We start from the raw sequence: 18,300 nt of genomic DNA, 5'->3' as shown, positions 1-18,300 counted from the left end.
TTGATTTACTAGTAAGTCCCTATTAAAGTGCACTAGTTGTGCCCCGGGCCTGTAAATCAAATGCCACTACTGGGCATTCAGCACTGGTTGTACCACCCACATAAGTAGCCCTGTAAACATAGCTCAGATCTACCTTTGCAGTGTCTGTGTGCAGTTTTAAACTGCCAATTCGACCTGGCCGCCCATTGGAGCTATAGAGGGCGGCAGAGTGTAGCACTGAAGAGATCAAGCATAACGTTCCAAGTAGATTCAATCCAAGACAGATCAATGAATGGAACTAGGAACTCCAGTAGAAGCGTCACTTTTTAAGAACTGGAATCAGCACTAATGAAGAAATCGGCATCAGGAAACTACACCACATACTTTTCAACAGTCCACAGCACAGAACTGTTTCTTCAACAACAATAAAGAGGATTTATCTTTCCTCTGTTTTTTTGTGATTTTTGTAAGAGTGCCCTTTGGAGGTTTACATCTTGCCAGGCGATGTCTCTGAGGGAGGAGGAACCATTGAGGGGTCTTCTTACTGCTCCAAACAAAGAATAACTTAGAGCACCACTGTCTGACTTCTGGTGTGTGGGGGCACGGGAGTTGGACATCGAGGGATCGTAATCAGATACTAAACACCACAAGCAGATATCACTGGGGTCGGACAAGGACATCTGCTTGTGACAACATGGTCATCGTTTAAACCCCAATACCTTAAGATACTTGACCTAGTGTGCTGTACAGACATCATTAGAATTTTGCATAATTCAGTAAAGACCAATGAAGAGCCATGGAACAACATTGGTAATGGCACAGAAAAGTAGGAACTGATGCTGCGTCACCATGCAGCACCATTAACATTTGAGGATGTTGTCACATTCTAGGGAAGCAAAACTATGATGGTGCTTCAAATAGGCACCTGGTGGCACTGGAAAGCTACTTCTAGCGAACACGTTTGTAGATACTCTCTGGTACCTGGGAATATTTTGAAGGTGAAGAAATTGCAGGAAGACATTTTCATCAGTGCACTTTACACCCAGCACTATATCCTGTGGGGGCATTATCTTTCAAGCTTTTGATCTTTTTAAAAATGCTCAGATTAAATTCTTGTCTAAAACAAATTTCAGTTACAATGACATGGACCCAGATGCACACTTTTTGCCAGGAAGAAGTTATTTATTTAATTAAAAATAAGATTAAATGAGGATTACATGAAGCTGTAGATGAAATGCATGCTAGTTATCCCATGGAAGTCTGGCTGGCACATTGACCACATATACTCAGTTCACTATAAAACCTGGAGGCTTACTATAATCCAGAGATATTGAAAGTTCCTTCTCACCCCCCAACACCTCACAGGCGCATCTCACTCTGAGGTTTCTAGCATAGGCACTTCTGAATTTAGACTCCAACACATTCTCAGTTCAAAGGCTCTACCACATCTTTAGTTCTGAAGTGCCAGCTCACCCTCAGTTACTCTGAAGCTCCATCACAGCTTCAGTTCGGAAGCTCCACTTTGCCCTCAGTTCCTTTAGGCTCCTTCTTACCCACTGTTACCTGTGGCCCCTGCTCAACCTACAGTCAGTGAGGGTGGGACTCAATCTCAGTTTCCTTAGATTTCCCACAGCTTCTACCCCATCTCAATTGGATGATCAACCTGCTAACCCTTAGTTCCCTGAGGTACACTCACATTTTCCTATAGGCTCCTGATCATACAATGGCAGAGCTGTATATGTGCAGAGCACCTGGAGGTGAGAACCTAAGAACACTGCAGGCCCTATTTATATGTTGGTGATAAGGATACCCCATTGCAGCGGAGTATCCTTACCTCTAACAAAATGGTTCAACTCCAAATTTGAAAGTGGGTGGACCATAGTTCAGTAACGACAGACACTACTCCCTTGGCCACAGAGTAAGGCCTCAATGGAGTAAGGGCAGTTGGAGAATTGACTATATGTCCGCCTGCCTAATTAAGATGGGTAGACATACTGCTGTTTTTTTTGTGCCCGTCACCACCAGGAAAACCCTGGCAATAAGAGGCAGTAAAAATAAAACAAAATGTCCCCCTTGCCATGTGAGATGACTCCCATGGTGAGAGGGCATTGTATGCTTTGTATTTTCAAAAACAAAATCCCACTTTGAGGTTTTGTTTTTAAAGATAAAAAAAACCTTTTTATGTTTGCAGAATGGCTCTGTCATGTTTGACAGAGCCATACTTCAAAGCTACAATGGGTTCACAGGAACATTCTTGAAGATGGTTCCTGTGACTGCTTGGAATGTCCGCTGGCCCAAAGGATATTTCTAAATTTGGCAGTTAATACCTCCTCCAGATCAACCAGTAACAACCTGCGTGGTCGCGGCGGAGGATGGCCCAACCTACAAAATCTAATTCAGGCCCTGTATAAACTCATTTTCAGATTTAATGTGGTAGTGATTGACGTACATTGGGAAAGCCTTATATGCACAGATTATGCACAAGTATTGGTGAAGATACACTGGTAGAGTTATGTGTACATAGAGAATGTGCCGGTCAAAGTTTAGGTATTGTAGGCGAGCCATGTGATCACATGTTATGTGCAATCATGCATGCGGTGCATTGGCGCAGCTGTGTCAGTGTACTCGAGAAATGGGCGAGCTGGGCTAACACAGCTGTGTGTGTGCACGTGACATACGCAAGACAGAGGTAAAGTGCACTGGCAGAGCATATGTTGAAACAGGATCTTGCTGTGGGCAAACGCATCATCTTGGTTCGACTGATGTTCAAGATGAGAACACCCACTCCCCAAGAGTATATCAGCATTTCAGGTTATGTGCCAGTGGCCTATCAGGCCCTGGCAGGTGCCCTGCTTAATCTAGAAATAAAAATGATGGTTCACCAGCTGACCATAGACCTGACAGGCAATGGTTGATTGCCCCACCTCTCCTACCCTGGCTCAGATTGCTATAAACTGTATTTATTCCTGACAAGAGGTAATCTGGCTAGGCAGTTCCAGCAGGACTGTTACTATCAGAGCAGGGACAGGACTAATTTGCAAGCGGCTGGCCTCTCTCTGGAGCAGGATATTGAGGAAAAAGTAACCCCTGGACTGACATATTTGTAATAACCAGTGGCTGAGATTAATTGCAGCATTCCACCCTTCACCTTTTTGTCTTTATATGCTTTACTCTCTAGAAGTTCATTACAAAGACTCTTAAGAAACTTTAGAAAGGCAAGGATGCTTTATCAGAGCCAGCGGGAAAGCAAAAGAACCATGTGCAGGTCTCAACAAGCCCCTTTCCAGCTTTCCTCTCTGACACCAGTTTCAGAAATAGAAGCAGTACTAACTTTGTGAAAAATGTAGCTGATGACGTGTGTTTCCAAACAGCTGACTAACACTGCAGTAAAACAGCGATCTGGGTCTCTTGTGCAGAAGTAAGATGCACTGAAACAAACAAAATACAATCATTAGAGGTGCACCCAATAAACAATATGATCTTTTTTATTTGAACCAGCACACCTTGCTGAACATGAATAAGAGATCACAGAGCTGTTTGTAAGGATTTTCGGCTGCGGCATAACTGGAGACACATTTAACTACAGACTGAAGGAAAAACAGAACCATTAGCATCAAGAAGAGACAATTGTATATACTACAACAAACCTAGCCTCTCACCAGACATATTAGTCTAACTAGGAGGGATGGCCATTAGAAACTGAAATTAATGCCTGTGTATCTCCTGAGGAAAAAGTAGAGTTAAACATGATCAGAACAAGCAGAATTAACAAGCATTTCCAAAGCCAATAGGTTTCACATATGAGAGATTCATTGGTTTGTCAATATTTTTCAAGATGTTGCACAGCTTAGCGAGCTTCTGTGCACATGACTCAAGGGAAATAAAAAACAAAGCACTATGGCACTGCGTCATAGTGCTTTTTATGTTTATTTTAAGCCATGTTGTATAGCAGATAGTGCTGCTATGCAACATCTGTAAAAAACATTAACAATGACAAATAGCTCTGCACAAGCTATTTCGCTTTGTTAATGTTTTTAATGATGTTGCACAGCAATGTTATCTGCTGTGCTACATGACTCAAAGTAATTAGAAACAAAGGGGGTCATTCTGACCCTGGCGGCCGGTGGCCGCCAGGGCCACCGACCACGGGAGCACCGCCAACAGGCTGGTGGTGCTCCCACGAGCATTCTGACCGCCGCGGTTCAGCCGCGGTCAGAAGCGGAAAGTCGGCGGTCTCCCGCCGACTTCCCGCTGCTCGGGGGAATCCTCCATGGCGGCGGAGTGCGCTCCGTCGCCATGGGGATTCTGACACCCCCTACCGCCATCCTGTTCCTGGCGGGTCTCCCGCCAGGAACAGGATGGCGGTAGGGGGTGCCGCGGACTGCACCCGTCGCACCCCTGCAACTACGCCGGCTCAATTCTGAGCCGGCGTCCTCGTTGCAGGGGCATTTCCTCTGGGCCGGCGGGCGCTCTTTTGGAGAGCGCCCGCCGGCCCAGAGGAAATGTTTGAATGGCCGCCGCGGTCTTTTGACCGCGGTGCGGTCATTTGGTGGCGGTACCTTGGCGGACGGCCTCCGCCGTCCGCCAAGGTTAAAATCACCCACAAAATGCTTTGGCATGGACACCGTTGAACGCGCATAGTGCTTTTTTTTGTTTACTTTAAGTCACGCTGCTGTGCAACATCTTTAAAAAACATTAACAATAAATAGCTTGCTGCATCACTATCATAAATACTGTGATCTTGTGAAGCAAAGACCATAGGACAATTTACACAATCAAGGCCAGAAAAGTTAAACAAACAAATTTAACTGCAACATTTTTTCAGTCCAAGGGATCTACTGACAGTGTTAGAGAGGGACGTAATGAGACAAGGACAGAGGGAATTTGGAACTGTTTATCCAAATAGACCGTGTGTCCAAATGATAGATAAATAAAAGCTGGGAAATAATTACACTGGAAAAATACACTGAGGTCAATAGAGTAACAAGAGGCCTAATAATTTTCACCATTCCCACTCATCTGGACACCAAACCGGAATTGCTTCAGAAATGGGGTGCAAACAACATGCAGTGCTCTGTGAATATGATAAAAATATTGAATAAACATGTTAAAATCAACTTAAATGATGTACATAAAATCATTGAAGAGATGGAAGAGAGACTCACATTATATCCTAAAAGAGAGGAGATCATGAGGATGAGAAAATAACTGGAAACGGGTCTTACTAAATATGAAGAAGAAGTACAAGCACACAAGAGTAAGAAATTTGTGAGAGATGAAATGGATTACAACCATGAACAAATATTTACATTTGCCAAGAAGTATGACATCTTGAAACGAGATCATCATCAAAGTAATAATAAAAGTTAAGTTCCCACAACTGACATTAGTGGTGCATCTGACATTGACCTAAGTCAAAGGGACAGTCCTAGTACACGTAGCCCTGTGACTAAGTCGACTTATTTAGAGGAAATTAAACTGCTTTATCTAGATCAAAATATGTCAGGGGACAGAGGAAATGGCTGTGAGTGAGGACGAGGTAGTGGCAGAGGCAATCCAAGAGAGTCTGAGAAACAAGGAGATCAAAGCAAAAGAAAGCAATATCCTCTAAGCAGTCTCCAGAAAAAGTAATGGATACAGGCTTGAATTTAGAGGTCAATTTATCAAGTCATAATCTCACGATGGATGAACAAATGGTACTTAATTTAGGCCTCTCCTTCAGACCACAACTTCATTTTGATTACACTGAAGCTAAAATACAAGTATACAAATGTATCTGGAAATTGAAGCTGGCTAAAGTACATGCATCTAAACTTAAACCATCCAGCGAAAACGTAGAATCGACTCACAATATATCAGGTCAACTTATAGAGCAAATACCAGATATCAAAAACCTATTTGATCTCATGTACAATCTGAAAGACAATCAAATAACTGAAACAGAAATTCTAGAGCCACTAGATATTGACACATACAAACACAAACAGAGTCACTTAAAGAGTATATCCAAATACTGCTCCTCTCTCCCCTCTGGCAATAAAACAGATATGTTTTTGGAGGCTGTGACTGCAGATCTTCACAAATTGACCAACACAAGACACCATGGGAAGCCAGAAAATTGACTCAAAAGGAACGCCGAGCACTTAAAATTTTTATGAACAATGGTACAATCATCATCAAACAAGAGGTGCAAAACAGTCCTTCTTTGGTCAGAGGCCATGAAACAATTGCAAGATAACACCACATATAGAAAATTATCTGAGAAGCCTATTGACAAAATGACCATGGACCTCAAGGGGAAATTAAAATAATGTCTGGATGATACTTAAGTCAATGACTATGAACATAAATTCATGACCACTTTCTACCAAAGATTCACAGGGCCTTGATCAACCCCCTGGTAGACCCACAGCATCAGTATTTGACTCTTTATAAGAGAATGTTTCTACATATGTTGACTACTTCTTGGCACCAATTGTTCAAACGCTGAGCTCATCCATCAAAGACACATGAGATTTTCTAAGAAATGTAAGTGACTGTTACAGAGTTGTGGTCAATGCCCTTGCCATGAGTACCCCTGAAGACCAAGACCTGTGCCCCAGGGGAACATTGAAAGTCCCAACCACATGAAAACAGGACGACTTTCGGGTCACATACAGGCTAATAGGTGGACCATGACAGGACGAAGGCGGCACTGCAGAATTGGTGGAGGTCAGCTGGAGAATGCCAGATACGAGTGTAGCGACAACAGTCACAGAGAGTGAAGACGCAGGATCCGAATGCTGAGGCAGAGAGGACTGGAAGACGGAAGGCGGCGTGCTGGCAAGACGTTGGGAGGAGAGGGACCAGGAAAAAGGTGGACAGCAACAGAAGCACTATTTCCTGCATGTTCCCCGATAAGTTAAGCACTTACCTGACCAAGTTCCACTTGTAATTCCTCCGAGGTCTACCATCTATCAAAGGAACAACCTCTCCGGTACCTGGGAGGAACAAGAGGGAGAAACCTTAAGCCCCTTAAATGAGAAGAAGACCAAGAACGTTGAACAGGAACACCAAGGAAAAGATAAGAGACAATTGAAAGACAAAAAGACACTAAGGGCCTCATTCCGCCAAAGTACCGCCATCAGAATACCGCTGTGCGGTCAAAAGACCGCCGCGGTAATTCTGAGTTTCCCGCTGGGCTGGCGGGCGACCGCCAGAAGGCTGCCCGCCAGCCCAGCGGGAAACCCCCTTCCACGAGGATGCTAGCTCCGAATGGAGCCGGCCGAGTGGAAAGGGTGCGACGGGTGCAGTTGCACCCGTCGCGATTTTCAGTGTCTGCTATGCAGACACTGAAAATCTTGGTGGGGCCCTGTTAGGGGGCCCCTGCAGTGCCCATGCCATTGGCATGGGCACTGCAGGGGCCCCCAGGGGCCCCACGACACCCATTACCGCCAACCAGGTTCTGGCGGTCAAAACCGCCAGAACCAGGCTGGCGGTAAGGGGGTCGGAATCCCCATGGCGGCGCTGCCTGCAGCGCCGCCATGGAGGATTCCTCAGGCCAGGGGAAAACCGGCGGGAAACCGCCGGTTTCCCTTTTCTGACCGCGGTGGCCTGGATGCACCGCCAGCCTGTTGGCGGTGCATCCACGGTCCCCGGCCCTGGCGGTCCATGACCGCCAGGGTCGTAATGACCCCCTAAATAAACAACCAACAAAAGACAGGCTGAGTAAATTGCTTTTTAAAAAAAAAAAATTTTTACTTGAGGAATGCGGCCAATAAGATAACCTATGGGTACAGTGGTGTCAGAAGTGGGATTTCTGCCCCCTATTGAGGACAATGACAGTGAAGCCCACGGTTTCGCTAGACAACATGGTGCATCAACTGGCTGAGGGTCAACAACATCTACAATTGGTAACAGAAGACCAGGTAAAGGCAGCCCAAAGAGACTGCGAAAACCTACAAGAAGTGATAAAATCACAAGCAACCCTTATCGCCAACAACAAACTCGTACATGAAACACTGATACAAAAACTAACTGAAACCACTGCCAGCTCAAAAGTGCATCCCAATGTACGGAGTTCAGTCCTTCAAATATTTCAAGCAGTGGAAGATCCAGATGCCTTTTTCATTAACTTTGAGAGAGTAGCCACCTTGGCCACGTGGCCAAAAGAAAGTTGGAGCCAGTACATTGCCCCTTTGTTGACAGGAGAAATTCAGACAGCAAATCAGGCCGCAAACCCCGGTGGAAACACCCCATATGAGGAAGTGAAAAAAGCCATTTTAGAGAGACTCGGATATGATTGCAAACACTATCGCCTGAAGTTTAGAAAGAAAAGATGGGGTAGCCATGATAACCCCAGATCTCTGTGTAGGAAGCTGGCCTGGTGTGTAGTGAGCACGTATAGTGTTATCACCTTATACCAGGTCTAGGTATCCCCTATTAGTGAGGTGTAGTCAGTGTCTAGGAAGCCAGGGCTCCTAGAGGTAGCTGCAGATGAGCAGTCAAGACTTATCTAGGAGACATGCAAAGCTTATGCAATATCACCTTAGTCACACAGCACTTACCCACATGAAAGAACCACACAGTGCTATAAAAATAAAGGTACTTTGTTATGGTAACACAGATACCAAAATACTGTATAGGCAATACCCCAACTGTAGGCAAGTAAACAACCTATTATGTACAAATTAGGAGTCAGTGAATAGCATAAAGGGGAATAGAAAACAGTGAAAATAAAAGCAAGTACTGAAGATCCTGGGGGGGAACCAAACCGTATACTAAGTAAGTGGAATGCGAAAGTCGGGCCCCCACCCAAGGAGGTGGAATCGGAAGGGGGAAGTTGGAGGAGCTAGGAACCCCAAAGGTAAGTACCAGAGTGCCCCACACCCCAGCGACCAGGAGAAAAGAGATAACTATCTGGTTCCCCCCAAACCCACCAAAAGGAATTCATAAGTGGATTTTGCAAGACCCAAACAACACTGCAAGAAACCAAACTTGGATCCTGGTAGAGGAAGACCTGTAAAGGAGAAGGACCAAGTCCAGTTTCCGTTGGGGTGTTCAGTTGTGGCAGGAGCCACTACCAATCTGTCTGTGGATGCAGGACCAGGTCGATGGTGGACAAAGACGGTCAGCAGTGCAGCACCGGAGCAGCAGAAGATTTCCTGAAGGGATGCAGTCCCACATCAGAAGGAGAGTTGCAGTCAGTCAGTGCTGTGGAAAAAACACCACCAAGCCTTGGCAAAAGCAAGAGTCATGGATGAAGAAATGAAGGGCTGCTGAGGACCAGCAAAGTCCACAAGGACTCAACCCATGGAGGGGAGTCTCGAGTGACCCTCAGCAGTGAGGCGAGTCACAGGAAGAGGAGACAGCCACCAGAGGTGACCCACAGGCAGCAAGCATAAGAGTTGTGGTGAGGCCTACACAGCACTCCTAGAAATAAATCCCATCTCACTGGAGAAACACACCCGATGCATCGCAGGGAAGAGTGCTGGGTGTTGGGTCTACACAGAGCCTGTAGATCCTTTGAAGGAGATGCCAACAAGCCTGGGTAGCTGCAAGAGACGCAGTGCATTGGGGTACTGTCCTGCGTGGAGAGGCAACAGCTTACCATCTCCCAAGTTGGAAAGCTGGTAGAGCCAAGGGGACCACTCCATGCCACCACCTGTCATGCAAGATCCGCACAGCTCTGGAGGAGAGGAGATCCACTCAGCGAGTCATCGTTGTAGTTGGTGCCTATGGATAAAGGGGATTACTCCTTCCCTCCAAGGGAGATTACTTCTTGCTTCTTGTGCAGACTGAAGACTCATCCCCCTCAGAGAATGCACAGCCGGGGAAATGTTGCAGATGGTGGAAGGAGCCGGAGAAACAATGTTTCAGAGCAAAGTCGGCACTGTAGTTGCAGATTGTCGGTTTCTGGAGGGTCCAGTTGCTGGAATCTTGCATGTCGAATCTGAGGTCCCACCCAAGAGGGAGACCCCTAAATAGCCTAGGAAGGGGGAATGGTCACCTAGCAGTGTGACCACATATCAGGAAGGGGCTGTGATGTCACCTGCCTGTCCTCACCATTCATGTGCTCCCAGAGGCCTCTGCCCACCTTAGATTCAAGATGGCAGAAGCAAATGGCCACCTAGAGTTGCTCTGGGCACCTCACCTGGGGTGGTGATGGACAGGGAAGCGGTTACACCACTTTCCATTGTTCAGTTTCGCGCCAGAGCAGAGACCAGGGGTCCCTGGGCATGTGCAAACCAGTTAATGCAAAGAGGTCACCAAATGTGCCCTTCAAAGCATGCTAGAGGCTTGGAGAGGAACCCAAACCATGTAACACCTATTTCCAAAGAGAGAGGGTGTTGCCTCCCTCTCCCAAAGGAAATCCTTTGTGCTGCCTTCCTGGGCTTGAGCTGGTCCTCTAAGGAGCCCCCAGAGTGCATGGAATCATACGATCAATACAGGCAACAGTATTGGGGTATGATTCTGACATGTTTGATACCAAACATGCCCAGGTTCGGAGTTACCATTATGTAGCTGGGCACAGTGGCCTCAGTGACCTGTGTCCAGTACACGGGTAAAATGTCCGCACTTACGAAGTCCAGGAAAATGGAGCTGGAGTTCATAGGGGCACCCCTACTCATGCACGGGTGCCCTCACACACAGGTGCTTGCTCCCTGCCCTGTAGGCTAGGAGAGCCTGCCATAGAGTTGCCTTTCAGTGCCCTGGTACAGTGATCTTTAGTGAAAGGGTGCACACACCTCTTCATGCAGGCTGCAATGGTAGGCCTGCAGACACATTTTGAATTGTCTCCCATGGGTGGCATAATACACGCTGCAGCCCATGGTGAACCCCTGGTGTTCCAATGCCCTGGGTACCTAGGTACCATATACTAGGGACTTACATGGGGGCACCAGTATGCCAATTGTGGGGTGTACTAAGTCAGGAACAACCAAATTTAGAGATAGAGCGCTTAGTCACTGGGGTCCTTTTTTGCAGGATCCCAGTGAACACCATAAAAACATATAGACAACAGGCAAAATGTGAGGATAGCCATGCCAAAAAGAGGGTACTTTCCTATACTCTATTTTATAGAATACAAGATTTAGGGCACAGGGGTTGAACCAGCTGAATCCACTAAAGAAAACGTGGTGAATAAAATCCTCCTGGAACAGTTCCTGGAGTCCCTTCTGGAACCTACAAGACATTGGATTTGACAACATCCGGACATAAAGGTCCCACGAGCCATTGACCTTGCTTTCCCGTATCACTGCACTTCAGAAGGCAGGGGGCTACAGTCAAGTGGAGGTGTCCTCCTTCCTCAAAGCGGGAGAATCTTCCCACAGACCAGTCCATCTCAAAGAAACCTACAAGAGACACTGAGAGCACCCCGGTTTTCGGGTAAGGAATTAGGACAAAATCTACAATGCTTTAACTGTGTGGAGTGGGGACATATAGCCCGTAATTGTCCCCAAAAAGGGCAAAGCCCAGACCCGATGGAAGTAGGGCTGTCAAGAGGCCGAATATGTTACATGACCCATCAGAGCTCGAGATATGTGGTTGACATACTTATTAATAACCGCCAGGTAAAGTATTGATTGATTCTGAGTGTCGGCATTTAGTCGTTAGGGCGGACCTAGTTTCTCCCCTCCAATGGAAGGATGGAAGAAAAACTGCCATCACCTGGGTGCATGGAGAAACAGGAATATATTACATTGCACAAGTTGAGATTGAGTGGAGAGGGTATAAAGAGAGAGTGATGGTTGGGGGTTTACCCATCTAATCGAAGACCTGATCAATGGTATAGATTATTGTGACTTCTCCCTTCTGCTATAGAAAGTAATGCTGGTAGAGCATCCCCAAAGGTGGTTACTAGAAGCTCCTTTCTGTAGGGAGGTGATAGAGGGAGGTAAGGAAAAGAGAAAATTAACCCATAAACAGAGAAGGGAAAACAAAAAGAAATATCACACGGCCGATAAACCCCATGCAGTCTCCTTTTCTTCCACAGTCTCCCTTGATACCAAAAACCCTGGAAGTTTTTGTGCCTGCCATAAGGACGATCCCACACTCCAGCATGCATAGACGCAAGTCATTCCAGAAGACAAGGTACAGGTAGAACTTTACTTTACAATCAAACATGGTTTATTATTCAGAAACGTGAGGAAATACACACCCAGTTGGTGGTACCAGGTCCCTACTGAAAACAGGTCCTTCATTTAGCACATAGCAAAACAGAGGGTTTTCGGTCAATAAATGATGGAGAGTTATCTCCTCAGCTGTTTTTATTGGCAAGGGTTCTATTCAGACATCAGAAAGTTCTGTTCCTCTTGCCCCCGTTGCCAGATCATCTACCCTCCGCATCTCCCTAAAGCCCTACTAAGTCCTCTGCCGATCATTGATATACCCTTTTCCAGGGTTGGAATTGATTTAGTAGGACCCCTACTTCCCTCCTCAAAAGGATACCAATATATCTTAGTACTCATAGAATATACAACTAAATATCCTGAAGCAATCCCTCTTAAAAGCATGACCACCAAGACAGTAGCAGAAGCTATGGTTGTTGTTTTTTTCGAGGGTCAGATTCCCCAAGGAATTATTAACAGACCAGAGTACTCCTTTCATGTCAAAACTAATGACTTGGGTTTCTGCCCTCCTAGGTATACAACACCTATGGACATCTGTCTATCACCCCAGACAGATGGACTCATAGAAAGATGTAAGAGGACTATCCAGACGATCCTACATCAGATGCAAAATGAGATTGGGATAAAAAAGTTCCCCTGGTTATACATACCTATGTTCAGTCCTCCACTGGTCCTAGCCCTTTCGAGTTAGTGTTTGGGAGGCAACCACGAACATTGTTACACATGGCTGCTGAACAATGGGAGAATGAAGAAGACAAAGGAAGGGGTCTCCCTGAGTATACATGTAAGCCCAGTAAAAGCTACATAGTTTATTGGCAGACGTCCACGATCAGTTGGAAAAAACTCAAGCAAGACACAAAAAGTATGATCAGAATAGGAAGCTAAGAGAAGTAAGGTGTTAATACTCCTACCCTCTTCTGACATCAAACTTCTCACCAAATGGCAAGGGCCCTTTGAGGTAATAGCTAAGGTCTCCCCAGTCACTTACAGAATAGCGGTTCCGCATGCCAGAAAACAGGGTCAAATATATCATATTAATCTCCCCAAAGAGTGGAGGGAGTTGGAGGGCATTTCTCCTCAATCCCTCTCTGTTTCCTTTGTCTCTTATAGTCAACAATTAGACCTCCAATGTCTACCCTGAGATGAAAAATCAATAGGGAGTATAGCACTTCTTGTCAAGAAGGAGGAGCAGAAAGGGCAGGTGTAAGACCTAGTACATCGAAATACGGAAGCCTTTTCATCAACCCCAGAGCATACCGATCTCACGCAACATCACATCCAGACCGACCCAGGGAAGATCATTTGCTTAAAACCATATAGGATTCCTGAAGTCTGTAGAAGAGGAGGTTAACATTTTTTTTAGAAGGTGATATTATCGAACCATCTATAATGCCATGGCATTCACCAAATGTATTAGTGCCCAAACCTGATGTGTCAATGCGATTTTGCAAAGACTTCCCTCAACACAATCCTACATCTATGTTTGAAACGTACTCTATGCTGCAGGTTGATCAACTGATAGAGCAATTAGGGACCGCCCAGTTGCTCACCATTTTAGACCTCACTGAGGGATATTGGCAGATACCCTTGTCTAAAAAGGACTGAAAAAACAATGCTTTTTTTACCCCATCAGGTCTTTACTACTTTAGGGTAATGTCCTTTGGCTTACATGGGTTGCCCGCCACCTTTCAGAGGTTGATGGAGAATCTTTTACAGGATCACAAAAGCCATGCCGCTGCTTATATTGACAACATAGTTGTCTATAGCCCTTCCTGGAGCCATCTCGAGTCTGTTCTAGCAACCATTCGTAAAGCAGGTCTTACTGCAAACCCCAAAAAATGTCATTTAGCCAAGGACTCAATTCAATACTTAGGGTACAACATAAAACAAGGGACCATAAGACCTCAAATAAATAATGTGAGAGCATTCCAAGACCTCCCCTATCCCACCACAAAGCATGAGGTTTGGTCCTTCTTAGGACTAATTGCCTATTATCGACGCTTCATAATGCAATTTACAGACAAAGCAGCTCCCCTCATAGACCTTCTCCAAAACAAAAGTCCTAATAAGATGTCCTAGTTGACTCAGCTACAACGTGCCATTTTGAACATCTTAAGGCGGGCTTGTGTGACAATCCTGTTTTAAGGTGTCTAGATTTCACGAAACCATTTCTCCTGCAGACTGATGCTTCCAACCAAGGACTGGATGCCGTCTTGTCGCATCCTGACGAACTGAACTGGCTGCACCCTGTGCTCTATATCAGCTGCAAATGTTTACCCAGAGAACAACACTATCCCACCATAGAGAAGTAGGCATTAGTGGCCCTTCAATATTATCTACTAGGAAGGCCCTTATTTATACTCATGGACAACGCACCACATGCATGGCTTTCGCGTAATAAGGACACTAATCCCAGAATTCTAACGTAGTTTCTGGCTCTACAACCATTTTCTTTTCAGACATTCCATCTGCCCAGAAAGCATCAGGTAACGGCGGATTACCTTTCCCGTGCTCCATCGTCTACTTGAACTGAACGGCCACCCCAAGAAGGGGAGTCCTGTTTCAGGGTCAGGGTCACAGTCCCTGCCATCAGTACCCCTGAAGACTGAGACCAGTGCCGCAGGAGAACATCGGAAGTCTCAACCACCCGAAGACAGGAGGGCTTCTGGGTCATGGACAGCCTGTTAGGTGAACCACGACACGATGGAAGAGGCACCACAAAGTCAGAGGAGGTCAGCTGGAGATTGCCGGAGATGAGTGTAGTGACAACAGCCACTGGGATTGAAGATGTGAGACCCAAATGCTGAGGAAGGGAGGACCGGAAGATGGAAGGTGACTTTCCGGCAGGACGTCAGGAGGGGAGAGACAGGAAAAAAGGCAGACCGCAACAGAAGCCCACCCTGGAGGGACGTGGCTTCACAAGGTACGGTCCTTACTACAACCAACCACCACTAGAGAGCGATGGGAAGGCGAGGGCTCGGTGGGAGTGAAAGGGTTTGAAACCTGTCAAAGGGGTTGAAAAAACCCGTGAGCACGAAGGATGAGTGAGAAGGGAATTGGTGGTCCCTACCCGAGGTACCGCACCTGTTTGACACCCCGACAGCACAGATGGTTTACTTGGCCACCCCCGCACAAGCACTATTTCCTGCATGTTCCCCGATAAGTTAAACACTTACCTGACCAAGTGCCTCTTGTAATTCCTCTGAGGTCCACTATCTATCAAAGGAAGAACCTCTCCAGTTCCTGGGAGGAACAAGAGGGAGAAACCTTAAGCCCGTAAACAAGAAGAAGACCAATAACGCTGGAGAGGAAGACCAAGAAAAAGATAGGAGACGATAGAGAGACAGAAAGACACTAAATAAACACAAAAAACTAAAGACAGCCTGAGTAAATCATTTTTTAATTTTGTTTTTACTTGAGGACTGCAGGCAATAAGATAATCCACAGGTTCAGTGATATCACATGGAAATACAACTATATACTGATAACAATTGATGTGGTGTCTTTATGCACCTCTATAGACATGGATTATGATTTGAGGCCTGTAATTATTTCCTGAAACATCAAAGAAGTGAAAGATGGCAGCATACTAAATGCTACTGACTATGATTGAACTGTGCCTCTGAACAATGTGTTCCTATTTAACCATGAGTTATGCCACCATTTACGTGCACTGCCACAGGCATTTTTCTTTTTTTCCAAACGACAGCAATCTCACGTTGGTGTGATGGGAGATGGAATATGGGTGGTGCAAGACAATCAGCAAGCACTGGATAAAACTATTCTTTGGTTAAGATACATTGCTGATTTGTTTTTAATATGGAATGGTACCAAAGAAGACTTTATGACAATCTGAAAAGCAACAAGCTTGCTGTACAATTTACATGCTCAGTAAGTAACACTTGTGTTAGTCTCTTAGGCGTTTTGGTCCATGTACAAGATGACAATAAATATATACAAATAGAAACAACACTATTTAGGAAAGAGACATCAACCAACAGCATCTTACTTGGAACCAGCTTCCACCATAAGCCATTAATTAAGAGCATATCGTATGGAGAACTCATGCGAACGAGGAGACATTGTTCAAATGATCTAGATGCACAGTCCAAATACAAGGAAGTTGTAGATCGACTATGTTGCACCTGGCTCTTTTGCAGGGTCATCCCCAATCTTTTTGACTCCTTCCTCCTAATTTTTCTGACCAGTTTTGGTGGCTTTAGGACTCCATGCACTTTACCACTGCTAATCAGTGCTAAAGTGCACATGCTTTCTGTGTTAATTGTATTGTTGATTGGTTTATTTCTGATTGGCATATTTGATTTACTAGTAAGTCCCTAGTAAAGTGCGCTAGAGGTGCCTAGGGCCTGTAAATCAAATGCTACTAGTGGGTCTGCAGCACTGGTTGTGCCACCAACATTAGTAGCCCTGTAAACATGACTCAGACCTGCCCCTGCAGTGTCTGTGTGTGCAGTTTTAAACTCCCAATTCATCCTGGCAAGTGTCCCCACTTGCCAGGCCCAAACCTTCCCATTTGGTACATGTAAAGCACCACTAAGGTAGGACCTCGGTAGCCTCATGGGCAGGGTGCAGTGTATTTAAAAGGTAGGACACGTACTGGTGTATTTCACATTTCCTAACAGTGAAATACTGGCAAATTCGTGTTTCACTGTTGCAAGGCCTATCTCCCTCATAGATTACCCTGGGGGCTCCTTGAAATAACTTTAAAGCGCAGATTCCCTTTGAGGGCAGATAGAAATATGGATTTTCGGGTCTCTGAACTCACAATTTAAAAATGCATCCTTTAGTGAAGTTGGTTTTTAGATTGTGAGTTTGAAAGTGCCACTTTTAGAAAGTAGGCATTTTCTTGCTTAAACCATTGTGTGACTCTGCCTGTTTATGGATTCACCGTCTAGGTCCGGTTGACAGTTGAGCTGTTCACACCTCTCCTCCAGACAGCGACACAAAGGGAGCTTGGGTGTAGCCTGCATATCCTGATGAGCCATCTGAGCTAGAGTGGAGGGAGGAGTGATCACTTACACCTGAAAGGACAGTGCCTGCCCTCACACAATGCAGTCTCCAACCCCCTGGTGTGTGTCTGGGGCCTGGCCTGGACAAGGAACGATCTTGCAGACACTTGAGGCTTTGATTTCAAGTTTGCCAACTTCAGAGACAGAAAGAGGTATGAGTATGGGACCCCCAAAAAAAAGACTTTGAGAAACTTTATGGCGCCCCTGCCCAGGATAACAGCTGAAGAGCTGAAAGAGGAGTACTGTCCCTTTGCTTGCCTGCAGTTGTTGCTTCTGCCTGAAAATAGTGCAAAGTGTGAAGTTTGCTGTGTGTCCTGCTTGAGAAAGTTCTGTAGGGGCTTGGAGTAGAGCTTGCCTCCTGTTGGAAGTATCAGGGACACCAAAGACTTCAGTTTCCTTGACCTGCAGCACTGGGAATGGTGTGTTTTGTGCTTTTGAAGAGGAGAAACCACCACAGTGCCGCCAATGATGCTGTTGGCCTGCAGTGTGACCTGCAGATGCCGCACTGCCCCACTTCGCACAGTGACCCTGGTCTCACTGACACCATCATCGGACGACTTCACCGAGTGACTGTTCACATCGCGACCTGTGGGCCCCACACCCTGGCATCACTTGCTCACACCGCCGCCTGGGCATCCCTGAGGCCACTGCTCCTGCTGACACCTGTGCCGCTCCCTGCACCGTGACCTGGTGACACCGCCCATCGCACCACCTGGACACCACTCTTGAGGAGCATGAAGCATCATCCTATCCCACACTGCAGCCCCGGTGCACTAACGCCAGCACCATTGACTCCAGTGTCCTCACCAGGCATCCCAGCTTGCACTGTGGTCGGTGGACACCGCTCCTGAGAGTCACAAAGCACTGTCCTTTCCTGCACCGCCGGCTTGGCCCTACTGACGACAGTGCTTCAGCAACGATGCCGCCGCTGCCTGCATTATGACCTGGTGACACCGCACGTCACACTGCCTCGCTTCACACCACAGCCCTGGTCTCAGTGATGCCACTGGATGCCATCACCGAGCTGCTGCCTGCACCATGACCTGTTGGCACCAGATGTCTCATCGTCCCGCTTTGCACTGCAGCCCCGCTCCTGACTTCATCAGCCCAGAGTTCAATCTGCAATGCGTGTGACTTCAAGGGCCCAATGACTCCCGCACATACTCCAGAACCAACACTGC

Source organism: Pleurodeles waltl, chromosome 7, assembly GCF_031143425.1.
Source record: "Pleurodeles waltl isolate 20211129_DDA chromosome 7, aPleWal1.hap1.20221129, whole genome shotgun sequence".
NCBI lineage: Eukaryota > Metazoa > Chordata > Amphibia > Caudata > Salamandridae > Pleurodeles > Pleurodeles waltl.
This window is presented reverse-complemented; position numbering follows the sequence as displayed.